The sequence below is a fragment of the Bombus fervidus genome, chromosome 19, assembly GCF_041682495.2.
Source record: "Bombus fervidus isolate BK054 chromosome 19, iyBomFerv1, whole genome shotgun sequence".
Lineage (NCBI taxonomy): Eukaryota > Metazoa > Arthropoda > Insecta > Hymenoptera > Apidae > Bombus > Bombus fervidus.
Window position 1 is genome coordinate 4528565 of NC_091535.2, and position 20508 is coordinate 4549072.

At 35.6% G+C, this 20508-nt stretch overlaps 1 long non-coding RNA gene across 1 annotated transcript in view; it reads left to right on the forward strand.

Moving 5' to 3' along the window:
• LOC139996869 (uncharacterized) overlaps positions 1-16388 on the forward strand; it is a 57878-nt gene extending 41490 nt beyond the window's left edge. The window contains exons 2-3 of the long non-coding RNA XR_011802429.1: positions 16000-16116; positions 16176-16388. This is a non-coding gene — a long non-coding RNA (uncharacterized lncRNA). The remainder of the gene's footprint in view (positions 1-15999; positions 16117-16175) is intronic.
• The last annotated feature ends 4120 nt before the right edge of the window (positions 16389-20508 follow it).

The window sequence follows — 20508 nt, forward strand, 5'->3', positions numbered from 1 at the left end:
TTTGACTTTAGCAACGCGTTTTTTTTTTTTTTTTTTTTTTTGTTTTGTTAACCAATTTAGCGGCGTTAAACTTAATTAAAAAGATATTCAAATCGTGTTATTTATCTTTAGTCATCTTTAATGTTTTTAATTCTACCTATATTTTTTTATACTTTGAATATACTTTCAATTTGATGTTTTGTATAAACAATATGTAAAATCGTTAAATAAAATTATCACCGCAAAATATAACTGACCACTTAAATAATTTTTAAAGTTCTTTGTTTTTTAAGTAGTGAAAATTAATCCTCGATACTTGAAAAAATGCACGGTGGACAGCGTATGGGTTGCTTGTCCGAGCGCGGTGGAAATAGCGTATAGCTCGCTGTGGCGCGCGCGGTTGGCTAAGTGTTAATAATTACATTGCGTTTGGTTTATTCTTTTCGTAAAGAGTAACGTTGAGAGACTCGCGCTTTCGTAAGATATTTTTTATTTAAGCTCAACGATAGTTATGAAATAATCAATTTTATTTTTTATGAGTGTTATATGTTCATATAAGCTAAACAGTGTGGCATAAAAAAATTACTCTTGCCTTTTTTCGTCATTAATATCAAGAGTTGACTATCGTATTGTATATATTAACAAATAACATTGTTTTGCATATTAATTTCCTTCATCTAATAATCAAAAAATTTTATACTTTTCTTTTTTATCGATATCGAGCGTCGACTGACTATCACGCGATATTTTATACAAAAAACGAAAGATGTTTCGTTAATATAATAACATATAATCGAATTATTAAACAAGTGACGTGTTAAAAAAAGCTAGCCGTGTGGGCTAAGGACATATTTATAAACGTTTATCAATTTTCACCGGCTCACTCGCGCTCGAGATTCTTTCATTAGCCTATGAACGATACACGTGTATTTCTTAGCGAACGACAATGGAGAACAGAAAAATGAAAGATGGCTCACCTTCTGAACGCTTCTTGAAAAGTACACTTGTTACTCCGCGATATTTGCGATTACGTAAAATATGTCTTTGCACTCCGTTGTTGCTACGACCACGTTACAAACGAAACTAACAGGTCCACTATTGCGAAGATACGAAAATTTTGCTAGCCCTAACAAATCGGCTGTTAACGTAGTGGGGACATTCTGGCCGAAGAATTACGAATCACTAGTACCAGTGGAAAACTCGTTTGGCCGTAGTGGGGACATTCCGGGCGGAGTATTGTAAATCACAGGAGCCAATGGAAAACGCACTTGTTTACTCGTAACCCCTGAGAAATGTTATGGAAAATTTTCGCTAGATCGTCGAGACGTTCAAAAATCAAAAGAATGTTATAACAGTGCAATCTATAAATGCAATTTATATTGATATTTATTTAAAAAGGCAGCCTGTGTCCTCAACGATGGCATTCGTTACTCGCGGACTCCCGCCGCAGGGGGCAGTCTGCACTCAAACAATTAATGCAACAATTAATATTTAATAATCAACATTTAATATTCAAAATTTAATATTCAATATTTAATATTTAATATTTAATATTCAATATTTAATATTTATTATTCAATATTTAATATTTAATGTTCCATTTTTAATATTTAATATTTAATATTCTATATTTAATATTCTATATTTAATATTCAATATTTAATATTTAATATTTTATAATTAATATTTCATATTTATCCTGCAGCAATAACTTATAATGATGTAGGTATAGCAGAATAATTTCAACGTGCGAATAAGCAATTCTGATAGATATATAAAAATTTTTAATACAGCTTTTACTTCTAATTATACCAGAAAATATAATGGCAACAAGAAGAGAAAGTTTCAATAGCTAGACATTTGATGTAAATTTTTGATAAAAATTTAAAGGTTCCAAGAAACTCTTTCTGTTCGGTCGCTATAATCGGATAAAGATCTTTGAAATCGTTAAAATTGGAAATAGCCATGGGCGCCTACATGCTACCTGCTAAATCTACCCGTGTGGACTAAGGACATATTTATAAACGTTTACCAATTTTCTTCGCCTCACTCGCGCTCGAGATTCTTTAATTAGCCTATGAACGATACACGTGTATTTCTTAGCGAACGACAATGGAGAACAGAAAAATGAAAGATGGCTCACCTTCTGAACGCTTCTTGAAACGTACACTTGTTACTCCGCGATATTTGCGATTACGTAAAATATGTCTTTGCACTCCGTTGTTGCTACGACCACGTTACAAACGATACTAACAGGTCCACTACTGCGAAAATACGAAAATTTTGCTAGCCCTAACAAGTCGGCTGTTAACGTAGTGGGGACATTCTGGTACCAGTGGAAAACTCGTTTGGCCGTAGTGGGGACATTCCGGGCGGAGTATTGTAAATCACAGGAGCCAATGGAAAACGCACTTGTTTACTCGTAACCCCTGAGAAATGTTATGGAAAATTTTCGCTAGATCGTCGAGACGTTCAAAAATCAAAAGAATGTTATAACAGTGCAATCTATAAATGCAATTTATATTGATATTTATTTAAAAAGGCAGCCTGTGTCCTCAACGATGGCAACCGTTACTCGCGGACTCCCGCCGCAGGGGGCAGTCAGCACTCAAACAATTAATGCAACAATTAATATTTAATATTCAAAATTTAATATTCAAAATTTAATATTCAATATTTAATATTTAATATTTAATATTTGATATTTAATATTTATTATTCAATATTAAATATTTAATGTTCCACTTTTAATATTTAATATTTAATATTCAATATCTAATATTCAATATTTAATATTCAATATTCAATATTTAATATTTAATATTTAGTATTCAATATTTAATATTTAATGTTCCATTTCTAATATTTAATATTTAATATTCAATATTTAATATTCAATATTTAAAAATTTAGAACAAAAACCTAATTATCGAAGGACTTCTTTCTCATTGACATTACTTTTTCTGACATAATTAGAAGTGAAAGCAATATTAAAAATGCTTTATACATCAATCAGAATTACTTATTCACAAGTTAAAATTATTTTTCTATACCTACGCCAATGTAGATTATTGCAGCAGATAAATATTTAACATTGCGTTAATTCCTTGAGTGCTGAATGCCCCCTCCGCGAGTAACGGTTGCCATCGTTGAGGACACAGGCTGCCTTTTTAAATAAATATCAATATAAATTGCATTTATAGATTGCACTGTTATAACATTCTTTTGATTTTTGAACGTCTCGATGATCTATCGAAAATTTTCCATAACATTTCTCAGTGGTTACGAGTAAACAAGTGCGTTTTCAAATGGCTACTGTGATTCAGAATACTCCGCCCGGAATGTCCCCACTACGGCCAAATGAGATTTCCACTGGTACTAGTGATTCGTAATTCTTCGGCCAGAATGTCCCCACTACGTTAACAGCCGACTTGTTAGGGCTAGCAAAATTTTCGCATCTTCGCAATAGTGGACCTGTTAGTTTCGTTTGTAACGTGGTCGTAGCAACAACGGAGTGCAAAGACATATTTTACGTAATCGCAAATATCGCGGAGTAACAATTGTACTTTTCAAGAAGCGTTCAGAAGGTGAGCCATCTTTCATTTTTCTGTTCTCCATTGTCGTTCGCTAAGAAATACACGTTTATCGGTCATAGGCTAATTAAAGAATCTGGAGCGCGAGTGAGGCGAAGAAAATTGATAAACGTTTATAAATATGTCCTTAGTCCACACGGGTAGATTTAGCAGGTAGCATGTTGGCGCCCATGGCTATTTCCAATTTTAACGATTTCAAAGATCTTTATCCGATTATAGCGACCGAACAGAAAGAGTTTCTTGGAACCCTTAAATTTTTATCAAAAATTTACATCAAATGTCTAGCTATTGAAACTTTTTCTTCTTGTTGCCATTATATTTTCTGATATAATTAGAAGTAAAATCTGTATCAAAAAGTTTTATTTATCTATCAGAATTGCTTATTCGCACGTTGAAATTATTCTGCTATACCTACATCATTATAAGTTATTGCTGCAGGATAAATATGAAATATTAATTATAAAATATTAAATATTAAATATTGAATATTAAATATAGAATATTAAATATTAAATATTAAAAATGGAACATTAAATATTAAATATTGAATAATAAATATTAAATATCAAATATTAAATATTAAATATTGAATATTAGATATAGAATATTAAATATTAAATATTAAAAATGGAACATTAAATATTAAATATTGAATAATAAATATTAAATATCAAATATTAAATATTAAATATTAAATATTGAATATTAAATTTTGAATATTAAATTTTGAATATTAAATATTAATTGTTGCATTAATTGTTTGAGTGCTGACTGCCCCCTGCGGCGGGAGTCCGCGAGTAACGAATGCCATCGTTGAGGACACAGGCTGCCTTTTTAAATAAATATCAATATAAATTGCATTTATAGATTGCACTGTTATAACATTCTTTTGATTTTTGAACGTCTCGACGATCTAGCGAAAATTTTCCATAACATTTCTCAGGGGTTACGAGTAAACAAGTGCGTTTTCCATTGGCTCCTGTGATTTACAATACTCCGCCCGGAATGTCCCCACTACGGCCAAACGAGTTTTCCACTGGTACTAGTGATTCGTAATTCTTCGGCCAGAATGTCCCCACTACGTTAACAGCCGATTTGTTAGGGCTAGCAAAATTTTCGTATCTTCGCAATAGTGGACCTGTTAGTTTCGTTTGTAACGTGGTCGTAGCAACAACGGAGTGCAAAGACATATTTTACGTAATCGCAAATATCGCGGAGTAACAAGTGTACTTTTCAAGAAGCGTTCAGAAGGTGAGCCATCTTTCATTTTTCTGTTCTCCATTGTCGTTCGCTAAGAAATACACGTGTATCGTTCATAGGCTAATGAAAGAATCTCGAGCGCGAGTGAGCCGGTGAAAATTGATAAACGTTTATAAATATGTCCTTAGCCCACACGGCTAGCTTTTTTTAACACGTCACTTGTTTAATAATTCGATTATATGTTATTATATTAACGAAACATCTTTCGTTTTTTGTATAAAATATCGCGTGATAGTCAGTCGACGCTCGATATCGATAAAAAAGAAAAGTATAAAATTTTTTGATTATTAGATGAAGGAAATTAATATGCAAAACAATGTTATTTGTTAATATATACAATACGATAGTCAACTCTTGATATTAATGACGAAAAAAGGCAAGAGTAATTTTTTTATGCCACACTGTTTAGCTTATATGAACATATAACACTCATAAAAAATAAAATTGATTATTTCATAACTATCGTTGAGCTTAAATAAAAAATATCTTACGAAAGCGCGAGTCTCTCAACGTTACTCTTTACGAAAAGAATAAACCAAACGCAATGTAATTATTAACACTTAGCCAACCGCGCGCGCCACAGCGAGCTATACGCTATTTCCACCGCGCTCGGACAAGCAACCCATACGCTGTCCACCGTGCATTTTTTCAAGTATCGAGGATTAATTTTCACTACTTAAAAAACAAAGAACTTTAAAAATTATTTAAGTGGTCAGTTATATTTTGCGGTGATAATTTTATTTAACGATTTTACATATTGTTTATACAAAACATCAAATTGAAAGTATATTCAAAGTATAAAAAAATATAGGTAGAATTAAAAACATTAAAGATGACTAAAGATAAATAACACGATTTGAATATCTTTTTAATTAAGTTTAACGCCGCTAAATTGGTTAACAAAACAAAAAAAAAAAAAAAAAAAAAAAACGCGTTGCTAAAGTCAAAAAAGGGTATCTTCCCGTTCGGTCACGCAGCGATGTTCTTCGTAGGAGGAAAAACTCCCTATTATGTTGGCTAAGTGTTAAAATCATTCGATTTCATCGACCGATAAGAAATTACAAAGTATAAATTTTACACAACATTCAATAACATAACACGTTATATTTTACAGGCCGAATTAGTTAAACCAGATGAAATGTCGGCGAATGAGTTACACAGACATGGAAATTCTTCGGCCGAAACTCCGGAAATCAATCAAATTCCAATACTATCGGAGAATCCGATAGAATCAAAAGTGGAGATCAATCCGAATTACGATAGTTATCAAAAGGGCCGAGACGAGCGATCGCAGGCAACCGTTCCACGTCCACAGATCATTGTGAAATCGTTCGATATGTCGAACATCGATTGTGACGTACAAGTGGTCGAACTCAAGCAGAAAGCAGATGAAACATTTTTTCCTCCGGAAGAGACCCACACGAACAACATGAACAGCTCTTTGGGGGTGTTATGCGATTCAAGAGAACAACGATTTATGGAGAAGGTAGAGGATAGAACTTACCGGAAGTCGAATCTGGAGAATTTCGATGATAAATCTTATGCTGTTAGCTTACTGTTGAACCTGGGCAGAGCGAATAATGTCCCAGAAAATGAAAGAAAGACATCGGGCAAGAGAAGGTATGTGCAAGAAAATTTGCAAGATTTCGAGGGCCTCAAGAGGTTCAAAACCGATGGCGAGTTGGAAGATGAGGAATCTAAATACGACTCGTATTCCGAAGACGATGATTATGATAAACGGTACGATGACAGTAAGCAGGAAATGTCAGTGTCTATAATAAACGCGAATAATAATACAAGTGGAAGCTTAGATTTTTCTGCTGAAAACGATATTTGTACCGATAACGAAGATAATGATATGTTAAATGACGCTCCCCTTGCTACTAGTACTCCTTATCATAATGCACGCTACGAAAGAGAAGAAGACTTTGAAGAATATGAAAGAAAGATATACGAACAATTATACGGAATCAATCATACGAGTGAAATTTCTAGCAGCAAGGAATCTACTGATTTGTTGATTATTGATGATAATCTATCGGATTCTGATGCTGAAATGCTGAAATGCACGATAAACAAATATGTTCGGATGATAGAATGATGGAGAACGACGAAGATAGCAGACATGAGGATAGAAGTCATATCTTGGGAGAACATCTTGATTGTCACGATTATAGAAATTTGCAAGGGAAACTCGATGCAAAGAAGTTTATCGCTAGAAAAGGACACATCGATAATGAGCCAGACTGGCCGAATATGGATGCTAAGGAACTTGAGATAAGAGTCAGGATGGCTGACATTTAAAGACAATATAGAGAAAAGCTGAAGGAATTGTCTAAATTGAATCGGAAGAGAGATAAGATGATGATTCCTGGAAGACCGCGCAAGAAGAGACATTCTTCTAAGTGAGTCAAATTCTACACTCTATTATTAAATCATTTTAAATAGTAGATATAACGTAGATATAAATTTTGCTATTTCATATATTTATGTTAGAATGCATGTGCTAAAGTATTTTTTTATAGTATATCATGTATTAAATTGAACTTTTTAAAGTAGTAAACAAGAAAGAAGAAACATAGAATTTCCATTTCTAGCTTTGGGAAAATTTTCCCACTTCATACTTTCACAAACGAAGTCTTATATGAAATTCTTTATACGAGATTAATGTAAAAAGATTTTGTTTCACATTATTAACTTACTTTTTCACGTAGGATCGTTCCTTTCTCGTAACGACTAAGACAATTTTTATAGTTTGGAAAAAATATAGTTTATAAACATATATATATGCAGAATACTTTTCTTACTGCAACATTTCTTGAATAATTTAATGGAAAAAATCTTGATTAAAATTTTAATAGAAAATCATTGAATTACCGTCAAAATGATTAATAAAACATGATTAATAATGTTTACAGTTCCGATAACGGTCTGCTCACATCCCTACCGGCGTTACTACAATCGACGTCTTCACCCCACAAATCTGCATCGCAATCGTCGGACGGAGCTCCGCAGCCATTAGCTTCAGCTGTCCTAGCTATGTAACGTTGGTAAAACTGGGTGAACAAACGAGCCACATTAAATTACTGGATAGTATACCAAGTATTCCTATGCCCGTTGCACCAGTTGCTTCGCCAATCACAGTACAACCATCGAACAAATTGCCGCAAGAGGACGACGAGAAAAAGGCCGGCCGGGAAAATCCAACATAAAATATGAAAAAAAGAAAACAACAAGAAAAATCAGAATCCGACTATTAAATAATCAAAAATAACAGAACTTCAATAGCTTATATTTGTAATTATAATTCATAATTTTAGAAGTTAGGACAATTCTGTTATTTTTGACAAAATATGATACCAAATTAAAACGTAAGGAATTGTTAAAAACGAAAGAAAAATGAAAAAAAATAAAAAAGAATTATTTTAATGATGAAAAGTTACTTATCTGTAATGCTGAAATTAAAAATGTATATAATGTATAAGTAATAATAATAATATATATATATCATATCATGTATTATATAAATTTTAATAAATATATATATAAAAACATAATATAATGTATCATATATATATAACATGTATATTAATTATATTGTAATGATAATTAAGATTTTTATCAATATATTTCATATATATGATTTTTTATTAATTTTATTAATTTTTAAATTTCGAATATTTTTATGACATCAGTTTATGATAACAGTCAAGTTCAGTACCACTAAATTAGTTAATAAAAAAGAAAGAATGCGTTGTCAAGCTCAATATGGGATATCTCCCCGATCGATCAGACAGGAATGTATTTTAAAGTAGGGAAATCTCCCTATTCGTAAGCTAAGTTTTAAATGCATGAAACTAAGGAGACTATAATATATATGTATAAATAAAGAATCTTTTCCCAATAAAGACCGCGGCACCACCACCGCCACCACCGTCATAGAAGCGCGCGGCGAACGAGCTGTCAGCTGAGGAGGGTCTGGATCCCCCCTCAGACTCGCACGACGGCCCAGGGAACGTGGCACTAGGGGGTGAGTGGTCCCCCCCTCGCTGCCCAGCTTAACCAGGATGCCTCCCACAACAACAAAGGGAGACGACGACGAAGGAGTGTCGCGGAAGTATATCGAAAGAAAGGAACCGGGACACTCCTGACAAGCGTTGTAACGACCACCGTGGGGTTTTAGTCGGTAAGAGTCCGACACTACCCGCCGCCTCCCAGAGGGCTGCCGGGCGTCCATGAGGATTTCCCCACGTAAAAAAAAAAAAAAAAAGTTGCTAAGAAACCTGTGAGTAAAAGTTCCTTGGTGGGCTATCTTTTATCGAAGAATGGACATCTTCAAGCAAAAGTGAGTTTTGCTTCTAGCTTTGTTTATTAGATGCTTGAGATATATAAGATACACTATATCTATAAAATATATGCAACACAGTATAAAGAAAGATATATGAATTTTAATTTTATTATATTTATTATACATAATTGTTACGACCGTTCGCGGAGAGACGCGGTCGCGAGGAAAACGCGTCAGCGAGAGGCGTAAATTCTCGCTACGATTCGTATAATCGACGCCGCGAAATAGTCGTTCCTCTTGTTTCGATTATGATAACAAGGGTGGTTCAATGAATTTAACACTGTTTTAACAGGTTAATATAGCTTGTATTTTTAACAATAAATTAAATAATAATAAAAGCGCCACAAATTATTTAGCGATGAATACAGTTAATGCGTTACAGAAATTCGACTCGATATTTGATATTTCTCGATATTCGTTAGACTAAGCGACTTTGTTCGTTAGAGCTCTCGATGTATGCAGTTAGACTTTTCAAATGAGACCGATTGCCCTTAGACCGATTCCTTGTCTTTCGGGGAGACAACCCCCACTACGCTCGAATCACGCCACCGCTCGCGCCGATGATCACGTAGGCCGACTTCTTTGTGAGAATGAAATAACGGACCGAAATCGACGTTTCTAGAACTCGCTGCTTGGTGACGACTATGCGCTCGTCGATACATTGTATGTTTTTCGTCGGGCAGATAAGACGATCCGTCTGCGACGCTGTAGGACCGCGAGCGACGGTTAGAAATACGATCTATACTAAGCCTCGTGGCGTAACAATAATGTTCTATTTTATTTTATAATACTGCAATTATAAAATAATGTCATTAGAAACTATAATTTTATAGTATAGTATATAGTATAGTATAGTATAGTATAGAATAATATAATACGTAATTATTAGGTTGTCCAAAAAGTTCTTTTCGTGTTTTTAATAGGAGGTAAGTATAAAATATATTTCCTACCTTTCTTAAATGATGTACGATCCTTTCTCTTCTGTCACCTTTTGCCATCTCTCCAGGAGTCTCATAATGTCATTTTTCCAAAATTCTCTTGGCTTACTTTTTAAATATTCTTCCAGACCGGTTTTCACTTCGTTTACTGATTTGAATTTTCTATCGCGAAAAAAATTTTTTCGAGAGAGGAACAAATAATATTCCAATGGTACAAGATAAGGGGGAGTATGGAAAATGTGGTAAAACATCTCAATCAAACTGTAGAATTTTCGTTCGTACTGCTAAAGAAACGTGTGACCTCGCGTTATCGTGGTAGAACACGATGCCACGTCTGTTCACCACTTCAGTATGCTTTGCGATAATGGCTTTCTCAAGCTTTTCGAGTTGCAATATTTTTCACTGTTGATCGTTTGCTCTTTCGGAAATAATTCGTAGTAGAGGATACCCTTCCAGCCCTAGCAAATTGAAAGCAGCACCTTCTTCGGGTAAAATCCAGGTCTTGCTACCGTTGGAGAACGCTTATGTCGACTCGACCAAGATCGTTTGCGCGCAGTGTTGTCGTAGAGAATCCAACTTTCATCTCCAGTAATTAACTTTTTTAAAAATGGCTCTCTTTTGTTGCGTTGAATTAGCAAATTGCATGTCGAGATTCGATTCAGGAGATTGCAGTTCCGGGGGTCATGGGGACCCACACTTCGTAACGATTAACGTACCCAAGCTTCGTTGCTCCAACGATATCCTACGAAAGGGTTAAAACGCTACGTCTTTATAATATAAACTGCTACATTCAACTATTACATTCTGAATCGTTACCGACGAACGAACGTTACGATTTTACAAAAACTGTGAAACTCTCTTACGATTAGAACACGTTCGCACCATGTTCGAACTGTTCGATGCACGCGTTTCTCCGTCTCTTCGCTCATTGTGTGTCCGATGGACGCGTATGCTCAGAAAACTGGTTTACATTTCGAATTATCGGGAGACGGTGAGGGGCGGGTGCAGAGGTGGAAAAAAAATCGTCTGGAGCATAAAGTATGCGATGCGGCGAAGCGATCGAAATTAAGAATAAATCGTTAGCAGGCGCGCGTCTGTACACGCGTGCACGGATCGTACGTGCACGCGGAGGACAACCGCGCGATATATGCGAGTTTTTATTACCGCCTCGATAATAAAGCCCATCGAGGAAGACGAAAGCTCCGAGAACTTTCCCCAGTTAACCCTGGCCATTTACGCGTTCTAGCCGCGGCACAGAATTCCATCCTTTCCCGCAAACTTTAATTTTGACTTTACCACCTCGGCCCGTTTACGAATATACGTTTTATTTTCGAATTCCCAGATACTAGTCTTTCTGATCCGAGAAAATTGAACCACTAGATCAATATTTTAGTTAACGAACGAATCTTTCAAGCAATAAAGAAGTTTCATTTTCGTATATTTTCAAAAGGTCCAAGGGTCAAACAATTGTAACTTCGTACAAAGAATATAGAAGAAGGCCCGCATAAATTCCAAGTACAAAGTAGTTGGGTTATTTCCGTTCCTTAATCCTTATGTGTACCTATTCTCTAATACCAAATATTGTACAAACTATTAGTTAATTTACTGACTAGTTAATTTACGGTACAAAAAATCATTAGGGACTCTACTTATAGTACGGATTGCAGAAGAAAATACGAATATTAAACTTGGATTAACGCTAAGTCGTTAGAATACCCACGGAGAGGAAAAGAGACCGGTCGAGTGTGGGGTCCCGCAGGGATCGGTATTTTTTTTTTTTTTTTTTTTTTTTTATCGTGGGGAAATCCTCATGGACACTCGGCGCTGCGTAGCAACGACCGTGTAGTGTCGGACTCCTACCGACTAAAACCCCACGGTGGTCATCCCGACGTTCGGAGGTGCACCCGGGGTCTCTTGCGAATCACTACCGAGTGCAGCCTCGTCGTCTATCTCCCTGCCGTTGTAGTTGTCTAGGGAGGCATCCCGGCTTGAGTTGGGAAGCTAGGGGGAACCACTCCTCCTAGCGCCACGTCCCCTAATCTGTCGCACCCGGGGCAGCGACGGCGGCGCCGCGCCCCTGCGTCGTACGGAGCCCCTGCGACGTTGATGCGATGATCTACTGGGATCGGCTCTTCTCTTCCGGTCCCTCTCTGCCCGCTCCTTTCTCTGCATAACCTCCTCGCAGTAGGCGCGGACAGCGTTAAACTCCCGGGGCCCTCGGAGCATGGCCTCAACGACCGCTTCCGGAGCCAACCTCTCGCCGATGTCGAGCTGCAGGACGCGCCGCGGTTCCGCCCACGCTGGACAGAACTCCAGCGTGTGCTGTGCCGTGTCCTCCTCTTCCCCGCAGTGGTGACAGGTGGACGTCACCTCCCGCCCGATCCTCAGCAGGTACTCACCGAAGACCCCGTGTCCGGCGAGCATCTGTGTCGTCCTGAAGGTGAGCGGAACCCCGCCTTGATCTCTCCAAGCCTCCCAATTGGGAAGCACGGCGCGGACGGCTCGGTGTGGCCGCCTGGCGTCCTCCTCCATCAGCTGGGAGCGCCACCGCTCCCAGGCAGGGATCGGTATTGGGACCTATTTTGTGGATCACGGCATATGACTCAGTTCTCCGATACCCCATGCCAACGGGCACGGACGGATAGGTTGCCAACTTCGAAGGTATCGATATGCGGGCAGTTTGTTTGCTGAAAGGTATTTATCATACGGCATCTTTCTTTGTTAAAAATTTCGTCACCCTCGACTTCCCTCGCGTCCAAAAACCTACGCGCGAACCTAACATTAAATTATAATATTAAAATCCATGCGTGTATAACAATTGTCGTGACGTACAGCGTCATAGAGGTTTTACACGCACGTGACACATGCAAAGGGAACCGACTACGAATTCATTACGGATCGGGTTAATGATCGTTACCTCATCCCGTAGGTGACGTCCGCGCTGCAACCGCCCCATTCCCAGCCATTTGCCCGCAATTCCTTTCTCGTCCTGTATAAAGAACACCCAAACTTTGACGAAGAAACGTTTCATTAAATTGGAAATTAGGTAAGTGCACGTCGAGAAATTTCTACGTCGTTCGGCGTGAAATTTTTACGAGGAAGCTATATCGCTGTATGTAACATTTGTGCTTCTATTCGAAGAAATTCGATTCTTAATCAGATGTTATCAGGTCGTTTGAAAATGTTGTATCGTTTTTGCGAACTGATATCATCCAACGATCTCTTATCAACCCTCCCATGGAATCGTAATTTCACGCGATACAGCAACTAGAACGACCTTCGAATATACTTTCAAGTACATACATAGCCGCTTTGATAACCAGCGTTAACCGGCGGAAAAAAAGAAATGTAAATGCAACGACAACGAGTTTACCTTACGGTCGGTTCACAACCGCAAACGGTCATGTTGCCTCTGCTGCAAGCAGCGGTCACGGCGTACGTTACACCCGCTGAACTTATTGCGCACGTGAAAGCTGCTTGAAATAGATCAGTGAGAAATTTCCTCTTAGATCTAGCATCGAAGCAATCCAGTCTGTCCAGTTTGCACGATAGGTAGGAAACGTGTATAGGGATTTTCAGCTATACGTAAAAACGTGGTAAGGACGCGTGACAGATAGAGTTACGATAGTCGGTACCATCCTCGGAACAATACAAAGAAGAGCAAGCTGTTTTTGAAAGAAAGCGTTAATTGTCTGTCCCGGTGCACCTAGACTTACTCTTTTGTTCGTTCGAGAGGTGTTTGGTAATCTTTCGATAAAACGTTAAAACTATTGTTGCAAAGACTCGCGTTGAATCTTTCAGCGTATAATCTATTTTCTTTTTTTTTTTTTTTTTTTCTTTCTATAAATCCTATTTTCCAACGTTTCACGAATAGATACATTTATGTAACGATTAATAAGGTTTGGTATTTTTGAATTTTTAGATACTCGTTACAGAGCGAAATGACTATACGCGAAATTATTCCGCGTAGAATTCCTAGTATTTTCCAGTTTTATTCTAATTGTCGTAATTTATGCAAATAGAATTCTATCGATTCCAACAACTTGGCTGCGAATGACTGTGCAAATCTATATTTGTACGAATCCGTTTAAAGAACTAGAATCTAAGAGATTCGTTTCATCTGCTAAATACGACAACGAGTATTTCGCTTTTAACGTTTTACGTACTCTTGCATATTATACGCGTTCCTCAAATTTTCTACAAACGCAAAAATATTCGCAGTCTTTAATTCAGCTAAAAAGGCGCGACTTTCTCCGCAAATGTTGTAACTTTGGGTTATTGCCTTTACTTCGTTTTACATTCGCGAAGAAAAGCTACGTTCTTTGTTGCGCGATCTGAAGATGGCATTTACTAAGTGCGAGGCTGTATTTGTGCCCAATTCGTCCGCGTGGCGCACGTTTTAATCCACACCGCGCGATCCGATCTACTTCATTTCGTCGACAAGCATGATACATCAACGGCGCAAGCCCACACTGTCCCCTGGCGTTTCCGTCACGCTAATTTACAGCTTTCCGACACACGTAGGGTCGCGCAAACCGCTAGCGCAATTAATTACCCGCGGAGATCTTTCGGCTCGTTTGCCATGCTGAATGAGTTATCGCCGCCTTCCTTTCTTCTCTCGATGTTGCCTCTTTTTTTCTCCTTTCCTTTCGCCTCGGCTCGGTCGCTCCTCGTTCCAAACACCTACGCGATACCTTCCCGCGTCCAGGTTGAATTTGCGCTCGCTTGGCAGCCATCAACCTAGGCCAACTTTAATTCGAACGTCAGGTTCGCCTTTTACACCGACGCCTAATTATCGCGTGAAATAAAACAGAAAAGAGCCATCCGATGCATCTGGAGGCGATTTTATGCAGTTTGACAAAGCAATCTTCACGATGCATCGAATACCGTGGTACGGTTTTACACAACGTGGCTTTGATTTCTCGATTAGGGGTTTCGCTTAATTTTTATTGCCCTAATGCAACGACAAAGTAGATTCGATCTTTTCAACTTCGATGAACTAGTTCCGTAGGTATCTATCCTTTTTCGTAAATGAAACAATTTCCAAACATTCTTTGGCCACGTTCTCTATTCGTTCCTTCGTTAACAATTTTAACCATATTACGAAATATCCGTTTGCAGATTTGCACGCTAGTTGTGAATTGCTCGTGCAACATCCTTAGCGTTGACTTCTTTTTCGTAAATGGAATCGTTCTGTAATATTCCATCGATAATGATTTTAAATCCTAGAAACGTTACAAATTCCTCGTTCGCGAATCTATTACTGTTCATAGTCGTAGAGACTGCCGGCCATAAATTTGTAATCATTTGTATTCTATACGATGTATACTATGTAACGTAAATATAAAGTATATCATTGCGTTGGCAAGACGCGAAATTCAAAAGATCCGATAATAATTACAACGAATCTTTCTAAGAGCGTAATCGCAAGAAAATATCGATCGATGTTTGTTACGTTGGTCGAATCATAAAATTCACGGTCACGCGTTCATGTGCATCGTGAAAGCGAACAGAGGTATGTACTAGGTGACATGTACCTTCCAGTCATTTGACGTGATTTTTACCGCTGATTCTGATTGATCCACGTTGTCGGGGCAGTTACCTTGAAAGCAAAGATCGGTACACCGGTTCTTGTTCCACGATCGAAATTGTTTCGGAAATAGAAACAGTAAAATATCGAACTCTTAATAACCGAACACTTTTGTTTTCTCGCAGAAGCATAAAGCAGAAGCATGGAGCAGAAGCATGGAGCGGAAGCATGGAGCGGAAGCATGGAGCGGAAGCATGGAGCAGAAGCATGGAGCGGAAGCATGGAGCGGAAGCATGGAGCAGAAGCATGGAGCAGAAGCATGGAGCAGAAGCATGGAGCAGAAGCATGGAGTAGAAGTAGGGAGCAGAAGCAGTCATGACTACAAACGAAGTTCTAATAGCAAAAGCCGATGCATTATACGAGCAAGAACAATACCAGGAAATACATAACCTTCTAATAAATTATAAAGTAATTACATTATGTATATCACTTACAAATGTATATAACAAAACTGAACATTTGTATAGGATAGCGGTGATATTGAAATTATATAGCGTTTGTGTAGAGCAATGTATAAATTGTCTAAGACTGTGAGTGAAGAAGATGGAAGGAAATTAATTTTCGAGGATTATGATTTAAATTGAAGCACTTGAAATAAAAGAGGATAATTGGGCTGCACGCAAATGGGCATCGATTCTTCTTAATTGTAAGACTCTTTATGAAGGAGTAAAGGCACAAATTACAGAGTCATATAATATTAAGAAACGTATGCTGGTATATTTCATGATAATATATTAATATTTCATTCCTTGACACGATGTCAAGCAATTGTATCAAATATGTTTAATATCGCAGAGAGCAATGGAACAAAATTCAAAAGAACCAACACTTATGTACATGTTTGGTACTTGGTGCTATCAAGTTGCTGATTTAACATGGCATCAAAGTAAAATTGCAACTGTAATATTTGGAGAACCATCTTCATCTTTTGAGGAAGCTCTAAAATATTTTGAAACAGCAGAGGAAATTGATGACAATTTATATTGTCAAAATTTATTAATGTTGAGCAAAACCTACTTAAAATTAAATCAAAAAGAATTAGCTATGAAATATTTAAAAATGGACCTTCAATATCCTGCAAAGAACGAAGATCATCGAGATGCTAAACAGGAAGCACAAAAGATGTTAAAGAAATTTTAACAAATTTGACAGAAATTATAATCTATTATATGATAAATGGCTATTATTATAGGATATGGGATTGAAGGGATAAAGTAAACTTAGAATCTATCTTTTAAGTAGAGTATAAAATTTATTTACTATAAAGTACAGTACAGCTTATGTGTGATGAGCTTTTTATACGCGACATCTAAGATATTAATAACAATTTGAAGATTTAAGACTACTGTATACATGTATATTTTATAAAATGTTTTATTTTAAAATTTAATATGTAGCAATGTATTACGTTATATGGTATTACGCTATAACGTATCAGGTTATGTAGTATTACGCGATAACATATAACGTTAAATGGTATTACGTTATAACGTATTACGTTGTACAGTATTACGAGATAGAATATAACGTTATATGGTATTATGTTACAAAGTGTTACGTTATATAGTATAACGTTAGAAGGTATTACCCTTTAACGTATTACGTTATATAGTATTACGCGATAACGTGTTACGTTATATAGTATTAGGCTATAACATATATCGTTATGTGTTATTACTTTATACAGTATTAATCGATAAGTTATAGCATTGTATGGTATTTCGTTCTAACGTATTATGTTATATACTATAACGTTATATGGTACATCGTTATAACGAATTAGGTTATATAGTATTACGCGATAACGCAAAACGTTATATGGTATTACGTGAAAACGTATTAAGTAATATAGTATTACGCGATAACGTATAACGCTATATATCATTACATTATAACGTATAATGTTATATACTATTACGTTATAACGTACAACGTTCCGCACGATTACGTTATAATCTGTAAAGTTATATACTAATACGTAATAACGAAAAACGTTACGTACTATTACGTTATAACCTATAACGTTATAAGGTATTACGTTATAAAGAATAACGTTATATACTATTACGTTATAACGTATAACATTATATACTATTACTTTAAAACGTATAACGTTATATGATATCACCCTATATCGTACAATGAAATATACTATTATATTATAACGTGCGTCGATACGTTCTATTTCGTTATAATGTATAACGTTATATGCTATCTCCCTATTACGTATTATTTTGTATACTATTATGTTATATCGTACCACGTTACGTTCTATTACGTTATAACTTATGACGTTAAATACTATATCCTTATAACGTATAACGGTATATACTATTACTTTATAACGTATAACGTTATACACTATTACGTTCTAACGCATAAGGTTATATACTATGACGTATAACATTATATGCCATTACGTTCTAACGTATAACGTTATATACTATACGTTATAACGTATGACGTTAAATGGTATTACTTTATAATGTATAACGTTATATGCTATTACGGTATAAAGTATAACGTTTTATACTATTAGTTTATAACGCATAACGTTATAAGCTATCACAGTATAACGTATAATGTTATATGATATCACCCTATAACGTACTATTAAATATACTATTATGTTATAACGTGCGTCGTTACGTTCTATTTCGTTATAATGTATAACGTTATATACTGTTACGTTCTAACGCTTAACGTTAAACGCTATTACCCTACAACGTATAATATTATATAATATTATGTTATAACGTTTGACGTTACGTTCTGTTTCGTTATAACGTATAACGTTATATACTATAATCATATAACGTATAACGTTATAAGGTATTAATTTATAACGTACAACGTTATATTATATTACATTTTAACGTATTACGTTATATGCTATGATCTTATAACGTATAACGTTATATGCTATTACGTTATAAAGCATAACGTTATATGCTATCACACTATAACGTATAATGTTATATACTCCTACGTTATAACGTATGACGTTACGTTTTATTTCGTTATAACGTATTACGTTATATACTATTACGTTATAACGTATAACGTTATATACTATAACCTCATAACGTATAACGTTATATGCTATTACGTTATAAAGCATAACGTTATATGCTATCACACGATAACGTATAATGTTATATACACCTACGTTATAACGTATGACGTTACGTTCTATTTCATTATTACGTATTACGTTATATACTATTACGTTATAACGTATAACGTTATATACTATTTTCTCATAACGTATAACGTTATATTCTATTACGTTATAACGTATAACTTTATATGCTATCACCGTATAACGTATAATGTTATATACTATAACGTTATAACGCATAAGGTTGTATGATATTAACATATAACGTATAACATTATGTACCATTACGTTCTAACGATTAACGTTATATACTACACGTTGTAACGTATAACGTTAAATGGTATTACTTTATAATGTCTAACGTTATATGCTATTACCCGGAAACGTAAACGTTATATACTATACCCCTATAACGTATAACGTAATATGCTATTACGTTATATACAATAACCTTATAACGTATAACATTATATACTATTGCGTTCTAACGCGTAGCGTTAAACGCTATTACCCTACAACGTATGACGTTATATGCGATTATGTTATAACGTATAACGTTATATGCTATCACACTATAACGTGTAATATTATATACTATTACGTTATAACGTATAACGTTATATGCTATTTCGTTTTAACGTACAACGTTATATGCTATTTCGTTTTAACGTACAACGTTATATGCTATCACCCTATAAGGTATTATTTTATATACTATTATGTTATAACGCACAACGTTACGTTCTATTTCGTTATTACGTATAACGTTATATAATATTACGATATGACGAAAAACGTTAAATGGTATTAATTTATAACGTATACCATTATATGGTATTAAATTGTAACGCATAACGTTATAAGCTATCACACTATAACGTATACTATTACCTAATATTACGTTATAACGCTTGACGTTACGTTTTATTTCGTCATAACTTATAACGTTATAAACTATAATCTTATAACGTATAACGTTATATGCTATTACGTTATACAGCATAACGTTATATGCTATCACGCTATAACGTATAATGTTATTGTCACGTCGGAGGCACAAAAGATCGCGAAATTAACAAATCGCAGGTGATGTCCTCGCGCCGCGGCACGAATGAAATGATTCTTTCACAAATAGGGTGAAGGAAATAGAATTTGATACGCAAAGATCAATTTTATTATAGAGAATCCAGCAGAGTGACGGTTACAACAGATAGGTTCGAAATACTACAACAGACTGTATTTACGCTCGTTTGGGAAGGTCGCTCTACCGAGGATCTAGTCCCTTTAAAGGGGGTCTCGTTAGTCTATTGTTTCAACAGATGTGGCATTCATAGTGTTCGGTCTATTTATTTACTAAGCAGATGATTTCCTTGAGTGTGTGGCACGAGCAAAGTAATTTTGAACGTTGCAAGAAAAATTCTGTGGTTGCAGAATGGCAAGTGATGATTTACTTGTTTCTATTGGATATTGAATGCGTTTTGTAAATTGCTAACAAATAGTTATATATTAAAATATAACAAAATATATAATACATAATACAAATAAAAAATATATAGTATAAATATAAAATAAAATATATAATATATATAAATTAATTAAAAAAAATATATCTTAGGTAGTCCGAAAAGATTCTTTCGCTTCATAAGGTGATAATAGATGAACAACAATTTCTGTTTTAT